At 47.1% G+C, this 18,701-nt stretch overlaps 1 protein-coding gene across 7 annotated transcripts in view; it reads right to left on the bottom strand.

The window, feature by feature from the left end:
• ADD2 (adducin 2) overlaps positions 1 to 18,701 on the bottom strand; it is a 113,701-nt gene that overhangs the window by 41,676 nt on the left and 53,324 nt on the right. For 5 of the 7 annotated variants that reach the window (XM_073211810.1, XM_073211785.1, XM_036998148.2 and 2 more), the window contains one exon: positions 1,732 to 1,849. The gene's annotated coding sequence lies outside the window, so the exon portion shown is untranslated. Of the gene's footprint in view, positions 1 to 1,354; positions 1,471 to 1,731; positions 1,850 to 18,701 lie in introns of all 7 variants that reach the window. The other 2 variants (XM_073211820.1, XM_073211780.1) reach the window with 1 other exon arrangement.

Raw genomic sequence — 18,701 nt, 5'->3', positions numbered from 1 at the left:
TATGGTAGGTTCTTTTTTGTGACCTCCAGGTTGACATGTTTCCACTATCTGGTCAGAGAACTACGCATCATCGCCATTCCTTTCTGGATGTTCTTTTTGTTAATATAGCTCAAGATGGAGTTAGTTTCTCAAGGAAGGGACTGGCCACCAAGAAAGACCACGGGCATGATTAGAGGGCTGCAACTTCAGCCCCACCCCCAGCCATGGAGGACAAGAGGGGGAGCACCTGAGATTGAGTCAAGTGGCAGATGACTTGAACAATTATGCCAAGTAATACAGCCCCCCTCCCCAGCGATGCTCCCCAGAGATTAAAAATCTCTGGACACTAAGGCTTGGGGGAGATTCCTGGTTGGTGAGCACATTGCTGTGCTGGGTGTGTTAGAAAAAGCATAAAAACTAAATGTGATTTATTCCCACCAGGAGATTTAAACATTTTAACAGTAAGGTATTGACAAAAGGCCACGTGGTGAAAAATATGCCAGGAAGTTGCTCAGGCCGGGAAGGGGGTGGGGGGGATTGTAAGGAACGGGCTGTACCTATTTGGGAAAAGAAAGAAATTTTAAACCTTCCAATAAAATTAAGGCAAATGTAAGGGAAATCCTAACATGGATATAACTTGCTTAGGTGATGTCCAGGAAAGAATGCGAACCCTGTAGTATTTAGCCATTGAGGAACCAGGGGAGGGACCTACATGCTAGGGAGCAAATTACTTGTGCCAACTGCCCCAGGTGTGCCTGTTCACCAGACACCTGATCTTTCAAGACCCCCTTAAAGCCTTGCTCTACTGTTCTCTTTGTCTCTGTGTCCACTTACTGAGTTTGGGCCAGTGAGCACGTTTCTTACAGGTGACACCCCTGGATTCCACAATGAGGGGACACAGCAGCTCTGCACCAATCCCCCAACCCTGCCCCATGCGCTATTTCCATCTGGCGGTTCCTGAATTGGATCCTTTATATTAAAACTGTAACACACAATGCCTTCCGTGAGGTCTGTGAGTTGTTATAGTGAATTACAGGAACTAAAGGGGGGGGCAAGGGAACCCCCAAATTTATAGCTAACTTGATCAGAAGCACAGGTTGCCTAGGGCCCCAACTAGCAGCTGGCATCTGAAGTGGGGGCAGTCTTGTTGGTGACCTTGCCCTTCAACTTGTGGTAGTTAACTTGTGTGCCCTTTAACTTGGAATTGAGTTGAACTGTAGGACACCTAGTTGGTGTCAGAGAATTGGTGACAGAACAGCACCAGGCCACTTCTCCTCATACTTTATTTTCATTCCCAGGACCACGCCCTAAGGCAGACATTATTGTCCCAGTTTTACAGATAAAGAAACTGAATCACAGAGGTTAACCAACTTGCCTGAGATCACAAAGATAACAGTAGAGCCAGGACTTCAGCCAGGACTTCAACCAGGACTAGCTCTGGCTTCAGAGTCTGCTCTCTTCCTTTCCAGTTGTCCTCAAATACCTGTTGGGCTGCCATGGAAGAGGGATTAGGCTGAACCCTTAGGGCCTCAAAGGCCAGAACTAAGCAGGCAGATCTTAGCTGAGGGTGCCAGAGAGAACTTCCCACCAGAGGGAGCTGCTCAGTCACAGGAAGACAGGACAGGCCACCCTGTCAGGTGGTGAGCTTTCCCCAGAGAGATGACCTGAGTGTCTGCAAGGTTATCCTGATGAAATGGACACAACCAGAAAGTGCCTCATGCCCGCCACCACCCAAAACTGCTAACTACTTACCAAGAGGCTGGCTCAGCCTTGTCCCAGGCTGCCTCTTCTCAGCACTTGGCCTGTGCACCCCACTCTGCTCTCAGGGACGCTGACCACATCTACAGGATTTCAAACACGTGGCTGAAAACTGGAAAACACAAACAACAAATATCAGGGGCTTGTCTGCCATGACTCCTCCTCACCCTGTTCTTGCAGCACCATTAGATACTGATTTGTTTTAGGGACTGCTGGGGATTTCTTAAAAATGGACTTCCAATGAATTTTTATTTTAAAAGCAAACTGTATCTTTAAAAAGTTAAAGAAACTGTCATTATCTTTGTAATTGGGATCAAAACTCCTTTCAGAGAGGAATTGGAAAATCCCCTTGCGTTTGTAGAGTGCTGGCCTGCGAGGTCTTGGGAGGGAGCAGAACTGGAACCCCTGCGTGAGACCAGAGGGGTCACAAGCTGCTGGGAAGGAAGGCATATGACCCCTTCCTGACCTCCTGCCATGTGAATACCTTACTAACAGCTACTAAACTCACAGAAGCTGATGTGAGTGATTTTTGGATGCAGCCCAAAAGGCAGAAGGTTGAAGAATATCACACCCCAGGAAGTGGGAGGGTTTTAGGGTTGCACCAGCCGTACACTGGCGGTTTCAAGACAATTCCACCTAGAGTTCAAGAGGAAGAAAAGTCCCCAGCTATACCTGGGTAACAGGTCATAAAGTGCTACTGAAGGTGGAATGTAAAGTTAGTATCTTATAAACAAGGGCAAGTCACTACTCCAATCCTGGGGATCAAGGTCTTCAAAGGGTTAATCATCAAAACGTTAAAGAAAAGTGAGTTTTCCATTTTCTCATGGGCTCTCTTGTTCAGACGCAAGGACACTTGCCTCACGCAGGGCCAAGCCCACTCCTACCCCCACTGTGGCTCTGGGCCAGGCCCTGCCTGTCCTGCCTCATCGGCCAGCTCAGCTCCATCCGGGAAGATTCTCTCACCAATGAGGGAAAAGGAGAATCCTCTTGGCAGGTATGGTGCGGCTGAGGAGCCCAGGACACTGCTTGCCCACTGAGGCACAGCTTCCTTCCCAGCCTAGCCAGGGCACACAGTGTTTCGGTGCCAGGATGACCCCCTGAGCCCAGTCCTGATGCTCACACTCTAGTTAGGGGCCTGGAAGTTGCTCCTACACACTATTCTCTGTTCTCTGCATGTCCAGCTGCCAGCGGGGCTCTCCTTCCGCTGACCTTATTTTTAGCTGGAACAGGGTTACAGCCACCACTTGATGCTGCCTCTGTCCAATGCCCACCAGCACGGGAGCCCTCCCTTCCAGAGCCGCTGGCTCCTGGGCAGAGCTTGCTGACATACCTCTGAATGCTATTCTTTGGGTGGGTGACACTGACATGCCAGCCACCCACAAGGACCAATTGTGCAGCCACGTAAATTGTCTTACCTGAAACGCAGCTTCGTTTCCTTCCCAGCAGTCCCTGCCAGGGAGGTGTGAGGATGTCCTACGGCTACAACCTAAGATTGGGATTTTGAGAGCCTGAGCTATTTCTTGTGTCACTGACAGAATGAATCCTTTGACCCCACAGGTGACCTATGCCATTCATGTAAAAAGATAGACATCTGTTCCCCAAATAAGTAGACACCAAACACAGTAATCCCCATCCCAATCTCTTTTGGTGTCGAATTTCCACTATTAGAGCTCCATTCCTTTGGGTTATAATGTTATCTTCTGATTAAAATGAAAAATGCCCTGAGAGGTATTGGAGGCAAATGCATTATTTGTAAAACATTTTCCTGTGGTGCTGAAACTACCACTCGGGCCAACCCTGCACAGCCAGCCCCTCCCCCCATCCCTACCTCACAGACACAACCCAGCAAGAGGCCCAGGAGCACTTGGCTCGTCCCTCTTCTCATCTGTGTGCTTTCTCTATCACCAAGCTCTCTGGTTTTCTGTCCTAAATATCTCCCCATCCACAGCACCGCACCCTGACCCATGCTGCCGTCTTCTCCAACCCTTTCATGGTCTCTGCCCTGTCTCTCCTCTCACACCTACCGTCCAGTCACTGACCCACCAGAGTCACTGCTCTAAAATGCAGATCTGACCCACACCTGTCACTGCCCTGCTAAAAGCACATGCTCCTCTAAAATGTAGTCAAATTTAGATTGTATTACAAAAGTGACAGGTATTCTTTTTTACATTAAATACAAACTTTTCATTCTGAATTCACTTTTTCAAAGAAAACACATGTTCATGTTGGAAACTCAAACCCACCGATCACCAACCAGGGACCAGAGGTCTGTGTCTTTCTCTCTGCCACCTTCTTCCTCTTGAAGATGACCACCCTGTAGAATGAGGTCGGAGGTTGGAGGTCGGAGCTGGCACAGAGCCTCCTGAGCCTCTCCACCCCCACCCTTCCTGCCAGTCTCTGGTGCTCTGGGGCTGTTCCCAGGACCTGGAAGGCACCGACCTGGTCTCTGCCTGGAGCACTCATTCCTGCCTGGAGAACTGTTTTCTCCCTTCAGTTCAGGTTGTCTTCTGCCCCTGTCCCTTAGGCTCTCACGTCACCTTTACTCACCTCTTTCATTCCACTTACAGTCCAACAGCAACAATCTATGCCCATGAGCTGCTAGCAGACAAGGCCTGTCTTCAGCGTTTCTCTATTTCCTGTGTTGCCATGGGGCCTGGTACCAGGTTGATGCTGATTTAGTGTTAGCTGAACCAAAATCCAACTAACAGTGAACTGTTAGGCCTCTCAGCAAAGCAGCCCTGCGTCTCAGAGGAGAGTGAGGCCCTGGGAACCTCACGGGACAATGTGGGGAGACAGACCCCTAAGCAGCCCATTTCAGGGTAAGGTACTGAGTGTTAATGGAGGTGTAGATGGAAGGTTTCATAGTTAATATCACTTTGTCTAAAATAAAATGGTCTCTTGTTATATAACCCAAAAGGCAAGCTCCTTCTGACAACCATTCTTTTTGCCCATTTTGAAGTAGACTTCCAAAAACTTTTTGCAACTCTCAAACGAACAAATCCAGCTCTACCAAATAACACTGATTATAGGGAGAAGTTAATATAAACCACACTGCATGAGCCACAACCCCCTTCGCCCTCTCACGCTCAGCCCTTTCCCCTTATCTGTCTCTCTCACTTCTTCCCTCCCACAGCCCTTCCCCTGCCCCCACCCCAGGACCCTCTCTCTTTGCTCAAGGGAGCCCTGGAGCTCCCCCAGCACATCCAGTTTGCATCTGCACATGCTGGACCCCTACACAGCCAAGCGTCTGCATTGGGATTCACCCTCCTGGGAGAGCTGGAGATTGCAAATCATGAAAGACGCTCTCTGTCACAGGTCATTTTCTTCCCTGTCCCACTGAAGACCAGGTATATGTAATCACTGGAGTATAAAATCACATTACTATGGGTTGTTCCTTGTAGCTATAAAAAGAACATAAGGGCTAAAGAGAGGAGTAACAGATGCCAAGTTGTCTGACTTCCTGCTAAAATCTGTTGAAGCTCTGTGCGCACTGAGGAGAGGTGGGTGTCTGTCTCCTGCCACTTCAATGGAACATGTCTGGACGGGAACAAACAGTCTGAGCACCCCAAGCCCAAAGTGGAAAGACACTGCAAGTTGTCATTTTCCAGCTACTCGCACCACTGCTATGGGCACAGCTGCCCCTGGGGTGATGCCAGCCTCTGAAAACCGCAGGCCCCCAGCCCCACAGCACACCATTCGATCCACGTCTTAGAATTGAACTCAGAGGCCAAACTCACCGATCCTGAATGAACCTCCAAAAGTGAGGGCAGAGACGGCCGTGGCCTTGCTGCTGTTACTCGGTAGAGTAAATGGAGACGGTTGAGTAAGGGCCTGGACACACCCTGCCTGGTCTGCTCAGATAAAGAGAAAGCTCATGCCTCTGTATGGGGGGATTCGGGTGACACATGTCATCAGCTTCTTCACATGTTTCTGGATTTCCAAAGTTCTACATTAAGTAGTAACTGCTGTGACCATTTAGGACAAAAATAGTTTAAAAAAAGAAAACAAGAAGGAAGAAGGAAAGAGATGATAAAGTCCCCCTCTGTCCATCTCTGGAAACCCCCTTGACTAGAAGAATCCTTTGACCCTCTGACTGCAGGCCTAAGAAGGGCTCACGTCCCAGCATCCCTGATGCATACTTCCCAAGTGGAGTCCAGTGAATTTTAAAAGCCTTCTAAGCAAAGAGCGCCAAACCTACTGGTTGGTGGGCATTTTTCCTCCATTCTTCTATTATCCAGGAATTGCACTGCTGTGAAATGAATGGACCCAGCATTCTTTCTTACCACTTGGAATCATTCTATTCCCTCTCACTGGATAAGCAGTTATTTATTGATGCCCAGGATCAATATTTATTCACTGAATATTTATTGTTGAATATTTATTGCCCAGGAGTGAGCAAGAACTGGAATTGGGCAAGAGAGAAGATTCCCAAAAGAAACGAGATTGGTCTCTGCCTACTCGAGGCCCACAGTCATGTTAAGGTGAAAAATACGAATCAAATAAGACTATATGTGTTTATATATAAGCAAATGTATATATATATATATATATTTCCAACAAGCACTGAACACATTCATTCATTTCAGGCTATCTCTGACATTCATTTCATAGTCATATATATATATATCTACATTATATATATATATAGTAGTCAACTGTTAAGTTCATCACAATATAGGCTACTGAAAATAAATGAATGTGTTCAAATGTTCCAGGAGACTGGAAACTGGGTCCACATTTAAGAGGTCCTTAGTTAGACCTTGAAGGAAGACATTATTCAATCAACAAAATTTAGGCTGCTAAACCCAAAGAGGGGCTGGTGCCATGCCAGGCCCCTCACATCCACGTGGCCCTGAAGGGCCTGTCACCCTGGTCTTCAGGTGAGGAGATTGAAGCTCCATGGAATGGAGTGACTTGATCAGGGTCACAGAGCTACCTAAGGGCAGAGCCTGGATTTGAACCCATCTTGTTCCAAAACCTGTTCTCTCCTTTCACTTCACCATATTTTCCTCCCCTCCTCCAAATGAAGCTATGCAGATGCAGAGGGCCTGGTAGGAAGGTGGGGAATGGAAATCAGCAAATGGCCAAAGCTCAAGGCACAGGATCCATATTCCTGTAAGAAGCCCCAAGGATTCAGCCAGTATCTTGAGAAATAATTCTGGTTCCTATTTCTGGCATGGTACACCAAAGGAGGGAATTCACAATCCCTGCTCTTAAGAGGCCCACGATAGAGTTGGGGCAGGGGCAGCCCATAAATACATCATTACAATACTAGGGACAGTACTCCAATAGAGACTCATGGACCATGGGGCTCCCGGATTATACCAACCCTGAGGCTTCAGTACTGAACTTTAACCCACTTGTTAGGTACCTCTGCTACCAATCTCAAACCATGCAGATTTCATGCCTTCAATGAAGGGGGAAAAAAGGGGGTTCAGGAAGCCTTGGTGATACAGAGGCAATGCTGAACTAGCAAGACAGATGGGCTCAGCCTTCAAATACTCTGTCCCTTCTGTGAACAGGCCAGCTAAACCTGCATACTATATGGACAACAGCTCATCAAAAAGGCCGCCTAACTGAACTGACGTCCTCTGACTCACTGTTCCACACCTCAGGCTGTCCTAGAATCCAGTCACAGACACTTACAAGCAGTCATTTTGTCTACCTTGTGCCTTCAGGTAAGACTGTACTTAAAACCAATGGACCTATGTTTGGAAAAGTTTCACCTCTGACAAGTTCAAACATAAAACAGTTATTCTGTTTTTTGGCCTAATCTGACAGCATTTGTCCTTCAATGGGAAAGTGAAGTGTGACCTGTTGAATCATGTGGCAGGACTCCCCTTGCCCCTCAGCCCCACCTCCAGCCAGGAAACCCAGGAAACAGTTATTGGATGACATGTCCTTCTATGTCTAATAGAATAAAGCACATCCTAGGCCATGGGGGTGGAAATAAATATTCTTTTAGCACATTAAGGTCAAAGTCATTTTGTTGGTGTTTTTGTTTTCTCACTAACTGGGCATAAAAGAAAATTATAAAAACACCTTTCATCTAAGACTGGAGGGGGATCTGATCTGACACTGTCCCTCCCCTCTCAAGACTGAGGAAGTGTAAAAATTCACAACTTCAATGAGACTTGGGACTTGCTGAGGTGGGGAAAGGAGAGGAGAATTAGTAGGCCCAGGGAGAAAGGATGGTGGGAACTGGAGGATATGTTAAGGGAAAGGAGTGTCTGAAGGCTCACATGGGGAAAGCTGCTGACCCCTGAAACATCAGTGTGAAGACATCCCAAAAGACTGAGACGTGAGGCTCAGGTTAGAGTGTCAGGAACAAGATGGAAAAATAGGAGGTATGTTGTTTGACTTTCAACCCCTCTCTCTGATCCTCTCTATGATCCCATAAGGTTTGGATTTTATCTTAAAGATATTAAGGAAAGACCTATTTAACTTCTCCATATATTTGTATATTTGCATATTCATGTGCCAGAGACAATGCCATGTGTTCACCAAACCCCACTTCCTCTTCTTCCTGGGCACCCAATTTCCGGGTCCCCCTTCCATCTAGATAAGGCCGTCTGTATGTGGAATGTGAGTCAATGGAATATAAGCACAAGGGACATGCATCTGCTATAGCTGGGGCATTTAAGAGCAGAGGTGCCTTTTCCACACCTTTTCTTTCTCCTTGCCTCTCTCCTGGGTGCAGAGGATGTAGTGGAAACTCTGGGGCCCTTGGGTGGATGCAGCCACCAAATGGAAGGAGCAGGGGGGTTGCTGATGGCAGCCCACTGGGCTTCTGATGGGAGAGTCTGAGGTTGTTAGAGCAAGTAGCCTACACTGAAAAAGCATATCCACACCTTTTCTTTAGCGCAAGATAGTCTTCTATTAACTCCATGGTTATTGCTTCCACTCCACTTCCTCCAGTGTCTCCTTCGGGATCACCAATTATCCATATGTTGAATCTCTGTCCTTTAAATTTTTTCATTTTTCCTCTCAGTTTTATTATTGACATTTTCCTTGCACTCTGACAGTTTGTCATGGCCATTTCCAACTTCACTGATTTTAATTTAGCAAACTTAATGTGGATTTACAGTATAATATTGAACATTTTATCTTTGGCAAACTTCTCCTTACTTTATCTCCATTTTCACCTCAGATCTTTTTATCTTAATCTGTCCTCTCCTAAGACTGCCCTCTCCTTTTTCTTAGAGGCTGTGTCTTTCTGAATTATATTAAGGATATCAAATAGTTTTCTGATGTTTTTCTTCTGATTCCTATAGCAGATTATTACAGGAGGTAAGTTCTTCTTTTGAGTCATCCAGATCACTTATTTTCTTCTAAAGTGTCTTTTCTCAAGACACTTCTGTTTTCCTTTATTCTCAATAAGGTGAAATCAAGTCCCCTAAGATGCATTCTACAGGGAAAATGGCTTCTAGCCAAAGGTGACCAGGAAACCACATTTGCTGGAAATCAAATGTGGTGACACACCATTGATGTGACTTTTAATACCTCCAGGCAATTTCTGCAGTAAGTTTACCATAGCAATTGCCTTAATAATCAGTTCATTTAAGATCAGATAAATAAAAGGAAAGCTATTCGGGAAACCATCCACATTATAAAGTGGGTATTCCTTTTATAGAAAACTTAATAAAGTTCAGTCAAACTCATTTCTAGGTGGAAAGGTGATTGGTCTATTGATGTTAGACTTGAGGAAATAAGTATTTAGGTGAATCCACAAATCTTACCCTCTGCTTCATAACTTCCTAAGATTCTATAAAACTACTACTAAGATTTAAGAAGGAAGGGATGAAAGATAAACGTAGTAGCAATTTGAGGGCTGTCAGATACTGAAGACACAGCCTCACTTCCTGGACATCTTCCACATGAAGGAATGACATGGGGGGTTAGTCATATAAGCAAGTGCAAGGAAGACCTTTGATAGGGGCCAGAAGTGAAGGCAGAGAGATACAAGCCCAACTATTGCCTTGATTGTTAGGGGTAAAATTAAACATTGGCATCACTGTATTTCTTCAAAGCTAAGACATTTTTTATTGACATGCCGTTATTTTATATATTACTAAAAAAAGAAAAACCACTGCCGATTATAAGTCATCAGTAATTGGAGGACTCATCCCAGTTTGTGTTGACGTATGGAGGAAAATGTGTGCCTTAGAACTGATGACGTGTGGGAACCCAGCTTAGAAGTTAGTGCCACCAACTTTGAGACTGCCCTTCACATGGGGGTGGCAGATCATTCACTGGGTCAGGCAGCCAAGGGATGAGACAGGAATAACAAGTATGGGGCTTTAGGAGAACCTCTCAAATCCAACTCAGGGTTTATTGGCACAGGATTACGGGCTGTCAGTTTATGTGCTTCTGCCAGGAACAGCGTCCTGAGATCTACAACAGTGAGACTGATGTGCGGCTCTCAAACAGGGTCCACTCAGGGCACTGCTGAGGAGGCACCTTCCTCCTCTGTGAAACAGGAGCCTCCTGTCATAAGGCAGAACCAGATGAGGATGAGAAGGTCAAAGCTTAAAAGACAACAAGATGAGAGGAAAATGGAGATGGACCCACTACCTGGGTTTCTGACTTGCTGAGCCAATGAAAACCACCCTTGCTGGATGGAAGTGTTTTCCAAAGGGAACTGGCACATAGGAGGTGCTCAACCAATGCTGGTTCCCATCCCCTATATCCTCCCTCCAAGAAACCGCCCAGAACTGTCATTCAGGTCTGCCCTGCCTTTCCCAGTGTTGGGATTAGGAAGATTCAAGACAAGGAGAGGGAAAATTAAGAACTACTGCAGTGGGGGTAAGGGTGAAGATGGTTTGGGATGGGGAGAGGTGGAAAATAACTCAGTGGGAGTCCAAAGCTATCTCACGAAATTAAGGGCCTAAGGAATTGGCTCTCCCATAGAGCATCGCAGCTAAGAACTCAGGCTCTGGTGAGCATTAAGGGCCCAGGATCAATCCCAGCTCAGTATCTCTCTAGCTGTGTGACCTTGGGCAAGTCACAAAGTTTCTCTAAACTCCAGTTTCTTCATCTGTACAATGGAGAGAGGAACAAAACCCCCTCAGTGGACTACATGGAATAATACATGAGAACACAGGGCCTGATAAAGAATAAAGGCTCAATAAATGTTAGGTGTGACTATTAAAGAATTTTCCTGTGGTCTATTGACATTGTAACAACTGAATTTCTAAAAATCACAGTCTGGATTCCATCTTGCCAGCAAGCACACATCTGAGCTGACTGTCTCATCAAATGTTCTCAAGGGAATGTCAATGAATCTCTGAAGCTGAGCTTAATAAAATGAGGCAGGTTACGTTTGCAGTTGAATTTCTGTACTAAAGAGAGAGGTAGACTTTTGGCTGCTAAACAGTTTTAAATGGTGGGCTCCACTTTTCCAGCTGAGCTGGTAATCTAGAGTTTCTGGTGCTGATTTTAAGGCTGCTTATATCACTGATGAGAATGCCTGGACTGGGTTACAGGTTTTCCCAGTTAATTCCCTAACCTCCCCCCTGACCTGGCCATTTACTATAGGCACAAGAGGCTGTGCCCAGCCATTTGACACCCTTGTGCCTTGGGAAGGGCTAATGGCCCTTCTCAGCAGTCAGGCTTAGAACTCAGGAGAAAGGAGTGAGATTTTCAGTCTGGGAAAAATAAAGGTGGCAAAGGACTACATACCAAGGTAAAAGATCATAAAGGGTGTGTAAGAAGATGAACGCCAGGGGAGATCTCAGTTATTAGCCCTCCAAGTAAAGGCATTTAAAGCAAGTTAAACAAGGTTTCACATATTGGTTAGTAAACAAATGGAGTATGTTAGACCAAGGCATGATTCAGACTGAAAGTGTAGGGAGCCATACTAAATATCCATCCGAAGATCTCCTTTGATAATAAATGCCCAAAAGGCATTTTCCATGACAAGCTATCTCACAGAAAAGTGTACCTATACGGTGTTAAAGGAAAAAGGTCTTCTTCGTGCCCAACCTCCCTGGGAATTGGGATCTGAGGTCATCTCTCCCCTCTTCCTTCTGAACCCTCCATAATTTCAGAAGCATTATTATATATGGTGAAGAGTACAGATTCTGGTGCAGACTGCCTGGCTTGTATCTCAGGTTCACCTCCACCAGCTTTGAGCCCTTAGGCAAGGTACTGAACCATCCCATGCCTCAGTTTCCTAATCTATAAAGTAGGAACACTTATTATGATAGCAACCCCAAAAGGTTGTTGCAATCAAGTGGATTCATCCATGTAAAGCACATAAGACAATACCTGTGACAAAAGAGGTATTCAATAACGCTGGTATTAGTTTCCAGCAGCATGAGTAAATCAGAACACTGTGCTGGACCAGCTAAGGAGGGTGGGCACTGCCAGGTGGCTTGGGAGTGTGCTCCCTGGGAATGTGCCAAGGGGGTCTGCAGTGGGTTGAATGGTGGCCCCATAAAAAATATGTCCATGTCCTAACTCTCAGAACCTGAGAATGTAACCTTATTTGGAAAATGGATCTTGACTGATGAAATTAAGAATCTCAAGATTAGATTATTCAGATGGGCCCTAACTTACTTCACAGGTGTCCTTCTTAAATACAGACACAGACGAGATGGCCCCGTGAAGATAGATGCAGAGATGGGAGGGACACAGCCATGAGCCAGGGAGCACCGGGAGCCCCCCTCGACCCCAATGCTGAAGAGGGGGAAGGCCCCTCACCTAGAGTCTGTGGAGGGAGCAACCCTGCCAGCACCTTGATTTCACACTTCTGGCTGCCAGAACTGCCACAGGGCTTCTACAACCTTACTGTGCATACAAACAGCTGGAGGATCTTGCTAACCTCTGGTTCTGATTCAGCAGGTCTGGGGCGAGGCCTGAGATTCTGCATTTCTCAAAGTTCCTGGGTGATGCTAATGCTGCTGGTTCACAGACCAGCCTTGAGGAGCCAGAGTTCAGGAGCATATTGTCACCGGCAATGCCGTGATGACAAAGGGGATCCCTGGCACAAAGACACAGAGGTTGCAGATCCACTCAGCCACCTCGCTGGGCCACTGTGACAGTGGAGGAGCCCAGCGTTCAGCTGCAGGATAGAGTAGATGCCAAGTCATTGACCTCTGATGGCATGTCTCCCTGGGCTTCATCGATACTTCCGAATTGAGCAGCAGCTCACTAGGCAATACTAATGGCTTCTGACTGCTCCAGTTCATCACTCTCTAACAGGGTCAGTCAAGAAGTGGTCTCACCTTTTCTGATGAAAAAAAAAAAATAAGATTCCCTCATTCCTGGCTTAGAGAGCCCAGAACGATTTCTGGGAGGATGAAAACTTTGGTGACAGAATCCTAGTCTCCGAATTTCTGTAATCTTTGGCTCTAATGCTTGCATGGAGGGGAAAACACTGGTTTCAAAAAGGAGATGCGAATTTGCCTCAAACATAGTCAGGGCTCTTATGTGACTGGTGCTGAGAAGCTCAGATTGGCCAACAAGACAGTGAGGTCACTGGTGTACATACTCCAGGATGAGGGTGGGGCTGGGGTGGCTTTACCCACTAAAAGAGTCTAGTTTTTAAAAACAAAAGAGGCTGGCCCACCAAGTCCCATGTAGGAAGGGGCAAGAGAAAATACAGACATTTCTTGGACAGCTTCTCACCACATTCAATTTCCCACTCATCTCTTCTCCACAGTCCCCGTCTCCAATCCAGTCCACACACATGGTTATATCTCAGTCTCATCTCACTGACCCCCCTGTTTCAGCTCCTCCATCACTTGTGTAAATGTCCTACATTAAATTCCTTTTGTTGAGATAGTTCAAGAAGTTCCTATTTTCCTTGTTAGATCCTGACTTGTTAGCGCAACTGTCCCCTCTTCTCCATTAAACCCATGAGGAAACTGAAGCCGAGAGTGTGTGACAAGAGAGATAATTGGCCCTCAACGGCCAGTGACTGGCCTGGGTTTCCTGGCTCTGTCCTCCTCATCTCTGCAAAATACGGCAGAGAATGTTTGCTTTTCCCTTTTAAGCCAAAAGAGTCACAAGTCATTGCAATCAACCAGTTTGAAATATGTGACTTCTAAGGAACAAACACAGTTGATTTTCACCACTGTCCGTTCACATTCTAAATGCATTCTCTGAATGTCAGGAGTGTTTTAAACCTTCATTCTGGAAGATGGAGGCACATCAGCCAGAGTAGCTAGTCCAGGCTGTGGCCACAGCTAAGTCACGGTCTGATTCTGTGCCTCAGTTTCCTTAGCTAAAGAAACAAGTGACACAAAATTACCATTTAACATTTAATATATGCAGCAAAATTCAACTCCTCAGATTTTCTGACCAGATGGTTTCTCAACTCTGCAAAGTATATTTAATTTAATAGTTCCCTAAATATGCCGTACATTTTAAATACACAGTACTTCTGCTAATTAACACTTCATAATTTCTCAGGAGTCCCACAGGCAATTGTTACCATTTGTCACTGGTGAAAGATTGTGTCAAGAAAATGAATCCTATTTCCTTCCGGAATTGCAGCCCTGGGATGGTCTATGTCAAGTATCATCTCTTCTACTTCATGTGAATGGAGCAGTGGGAGATGAACTGTGACTCCCCTGGGGTTGGATGATGGGGACATGTGAGTATAGCCCCACCTCGGGCACTTTGAACCCAATGTTCTTCAAAACAACAGATGGGCCAAGGGGAGTTGCACAGATGCACACAAGTTAAGAGCTACCTAACAAGGAGGCATGGCCATGCGTGCACACACACGTGCATATGTGGTACCGGTAAGAAACAGCCAGTCAGTAGGGCAAAATGACCCCCGTCTGTGTGAGCCTGGGAGGCAAGACAAACAGAGCCACCCGTGCAGTGTGGGGTCTAGTGGTGCTGTGCCCCCTGATCTCACCAGGCTGACCACACATTCCCACCCCACACCTCTGTGCCTGATGGTCAATCATTTAGAGGTTAACCTGGCTGACTGACATCTCTTTGTAAAGGCCAGCACCCCTGAGAGAGCTGACCTGCTATTTGTTGATCCTCCCACATCAGTGTGACCTGATGAGACAGCCTTCTTCCCAGAGCTTTGCAGGCATCAGGGAGGATAGGCCACGGAGCAAGGACGGCATGGGGTACTTGGGGTGCTGGGAGGATACAGGCTGCCTGGTTTTATTCTAACAGGGACCCTGGGCATTCAGGAGTCAAGGCAGGTATATTAGAGGCTGATGGGCACCAGAGATGGAGGAGGAAGGTGTGTTGACTTCTCTAGGGTTCTGCCTGGGCTGCCCTCACCTGAACAGGCTCCCACCCTCCACAGCCACCACAGCCTCAGGATGGCTTCTTCACTGAGGGGAGTGAGGAGACATGAACAAAAGGCTGGCACAGGCAGGGAAGACTTGAGTCTGATCGGGAGAAGCTCATTGTGTGGGGCCTTCTTCCTGAAAATTCTGCAAAAACAAAGAACTAGACAGGCATTCATCTGTCACTGAAGTTCTAAGAGGGAAGGGTGTTGTCTAGTTTTGCTCATCACTGTATCCCCAGCACCTAGAATAATGCCTGAAAGATAGGAGGATGCTCTATAGGAATTAGTTAAATGAATGAGATGGTACAGACGAGTGTGCAATGAGAACTTCGCTAGGCCCTTCGGTCACATTTCTGCAGAACCACTGACCATTCGTGGCTGCCCAACCTCTTGTGGAGTTATGGATGGGCCTCTGGAGAAAAGGAAAAGCCCTCAGCTGACCCTTGCAGAGACATGTGCTGAGCCCCGCTGGCACTGCTGTTCCGTCAGGTCACTGCCCTCATTAGGCTGCACCTGCCATATGGCCAGCCCATGCCACACCAGGCGGCATGAGCACCCGCCCTGCTGACGCCCAGGTTGGGAGGCAGACTCTGCACCAACCAGCCTTAAGTGTCCCTGAATCAAACCTTTCTGCCATTTGACCGGCAGCAGGCTCTGCACCTGAGGACATTGAAGGGAAATTCCTCGGGGTGTTTTCCACCTTTCATTTTTTCAGGCACCACAGGCAAAATCCCAAGGTGATGTCTGTGGCTCTATTTCCAGTCTTCCCCTCCCCTCTCATTAGGTTCAGAGGATTAAGTGCCACAGGCTGCCCGCAAGAACCTAGCCATGATTCTGCAGAAAGGCAGGACAAAGTGATTTGTAACCAAACCATAAAGCAGTACAAAAACATAATCTCATGAGGCCTACAGATCTTTATAGTTTGGAGAACCATTTTGTCAGCCAATCAGAACAGCACTGGATTTAGCCAGTGACACTCCTACAAATGCCCATCTACAAAAAATCTAAATCTACACACAAGCACCTTGCTCAATGCCAGGCTCAGCGAATCCTGGGTTAAGTTTTGTCCGATCAAGAAACATTTGAGTGTGATGTGTATCTGGACCAACTGAGATCATACATATATGAAATGAAAAGCTTTTCTCGATCCCTGGAGAGACACTTGAACCGTGCCCCATACAGAGAGAGCAGGGCACTCAGTGGGCATTCGGGGGCTGTGTCCTGGGGAAAGAGCACCAGACAGATTCAAGAGACTGGCGGTCCAGTCCTGGATCTCCAACTAACTTGGTCTATGGTGGACAGCAAGCCACTCAACATCTCTGGGCCTTCATTTCCTGATCTGTAAAATGAAGTGTGGGACAAGGCAGCTCCTGAAGTTCCTTCCAATGCAAAGGTGCTCTCATACTATGAGTCTGTGATCTGAACATCTTCAGAGGTGTCTCTGGTCCATGTGGGGGAAGGGCTGAGGTAGGCAACACTGCTCCTGGGCTCACCTCCCCAACCAACCTCAGACAGTGCTCAGGACTGTGGGAGGTAGGGATGGAAAGGAGGATCCTATGTCACCTAGACTCAGAGCAGCAAGATCTCAGGAGGGAGGGAGGTTGCCTCTCAACAAAGAACTCAGCCTACAGGCCTCCTCTAAGCAGAGCTGTTTGCCTGGGGGAGTCGGTGTCTTTCCTTTGGAGCCATGAAGGAAACAAAGGAACACATGGAGGGCGTTAAAAAGCCACTGCCCATCTCCTGGCTCCTGGGGGACACTCACGAACCAAATTTGAGCCACAGTGCTGTGAACCTCACAAGAGGAAAGTCACCAAATTCTGGCCCCCATCCGTCTGTTCATAGTTTGTCTGAACTGCCTTCCTGGGCTAATTAATTGCATCGCAGACACTCTTGGCATGTAGGTCCTGCTCACAGTTTCCCACCTCTATTCCCTAGCATTCAAGAATTCTGTGTACTGACAGACACACAAAAAGTAAGGCATGTTTGAACAAATTAGCTGCTTTTATAAGCCCAGGGTCCAAGGGCCATCTTTATTAGATCTGCCACAGGCTACAGTTTTGCAGGGCCTTGTTCCTGAGGTTTTCGGCAGCAGATGCCGCTTCTTTCAGCAGAGGGAGACATGAAATTGCTGCTGGCACAGCTCCTCCCCTGTGATCCTGAGGCTACTTTTTAAGGAGGCTTTAATAATGCATAGAAGGGAAGGGCGGTACAGGAATTAAACACCCAACTGTTACCAAGACGAGCTGCCTTGAGATCACGCCTCGTGTGCAGCTTTTAGCCTGAGTCTTCCGGTTTCCATCCAGAATGAGGGTTCAAATCCCAAAGCCTTTTCTGAGCATGCCATCTGACAAGTGCAGGGTTGAGCCGACATCAGCTTGTCAATTGCTGATTTTTTTAAATCTCCTCCCAGCAGCCAGACCATACAAATCATTGCTAGCTAAGGAAGGAGGAAATGCTTTTCATTTAGCTTTCAAGAGTGGTAGGGGTGAAAATGTATTTGACTGACATTTTGAAACATGTTATCAAAAAGGCGTTGCAGGTCTGATAAAATACATCAAGGATCAGAGGCAATGCAGAGGAGAGGAAGGGGAGGCTCTATATCTGGGCTCCCAATGTGCAGATTACATAACTGATGTCACTGTGCTACCTGGGAAGTTTTTAATACTGTTAAGAATACAGGAACCATTGGTGAATTTTCAGAAACAGGTTGCTGCACTGATAAAGGGTCTTCTTTCTGGTCCTCAAGTCCCAGTGCTTTCCACAGACACACAAAGCCCACCCACAGGAGCGGATGAGCAGACATCACCTCTGTTGTCAAGGAGACCAGTCTGTTCTTAGCTCTAAATTAGAAAGCCCAGGCCTGGCCTCAGCAGTGCCTTCTGCCCACTTCTGACAGGGCCAGCCATCTCTTCCCCACCGGGAATACTAGGACCCTTTCACAAAATGGCTAGCATCAGCCAGCACGGTGCGAGCTCCATCAATGGTGTGAACCAAGTAGTGGATGGGGGCACAGTCCACACAGACAAATCCATGGGGAAAAAATGAGTTTATCCACACAGAAAGGGAGAAGACAACTAGCAAGGGCCTGGGACACAAATGACTGAGCCACGTTAACAGGAGTGCCTTAGGGAAACAGGGTGGGCCACCCAGGGCTGGCCCAGCAAGCACTTCCTCTCCAAAGCATACCCCCCATGGAACAGTCAGCCTCCTGGCATCCAGCGACTGTTCAGACCTTGTGCTACACCTGAGACAGGGAGTACAGCCCAGGGACACCTTCTGGGGGAAGGGGCCTGGGTAAAATGCTCCCTGGCGGGTGGGGACACTGGGTGAGTCAGGGTAGGACAAAGATCTGGGAGGACAAGAGAGGAGAGCCTCAATGTTGGTACCACTGAGATGGAAGAAAAAAAGAGATGGGTGTGAACAGGCTGCTGGCAGGAGAAGGGTTAGTGCTGTGAAAAACAAGCGTGGGGAAGAAATTAAAGGAGCCCTTAGGTGACACCTGCTATGACCAGTCTTGCCCAAAAGCAACCCATGTGCTTGATCCTCAAGCCAACATGGTCAGTACCCCCACCGCAAATAAGCACCCTCTACCTTGCACTATACCTATTTGGGTACATATTTCATGTGTCCTTTAGACTATGAGCCCCGAGGGACCCATTTCTGACTCCTCTCTCTATCTTGCAGAGCCCTCGAAGGACAG

This window comes from Manis javanica, chromosome 1 (genome assembly GCF_040802235.1).
Source record: "Manis javanica isolate MJ-LG chromosome 1, MJ_LKY, whole genome shotgun sequence".
Classification (NCBI taxonomy): domain Eukaryota; kingdom Metazoa; phylum Chordata; class Mammalia; order Pholidota; family Manidae; genus Manis; species Manis javanica.
This window is presented reverse-complemented; position numbering and strand designations above follow the sequence as displayed.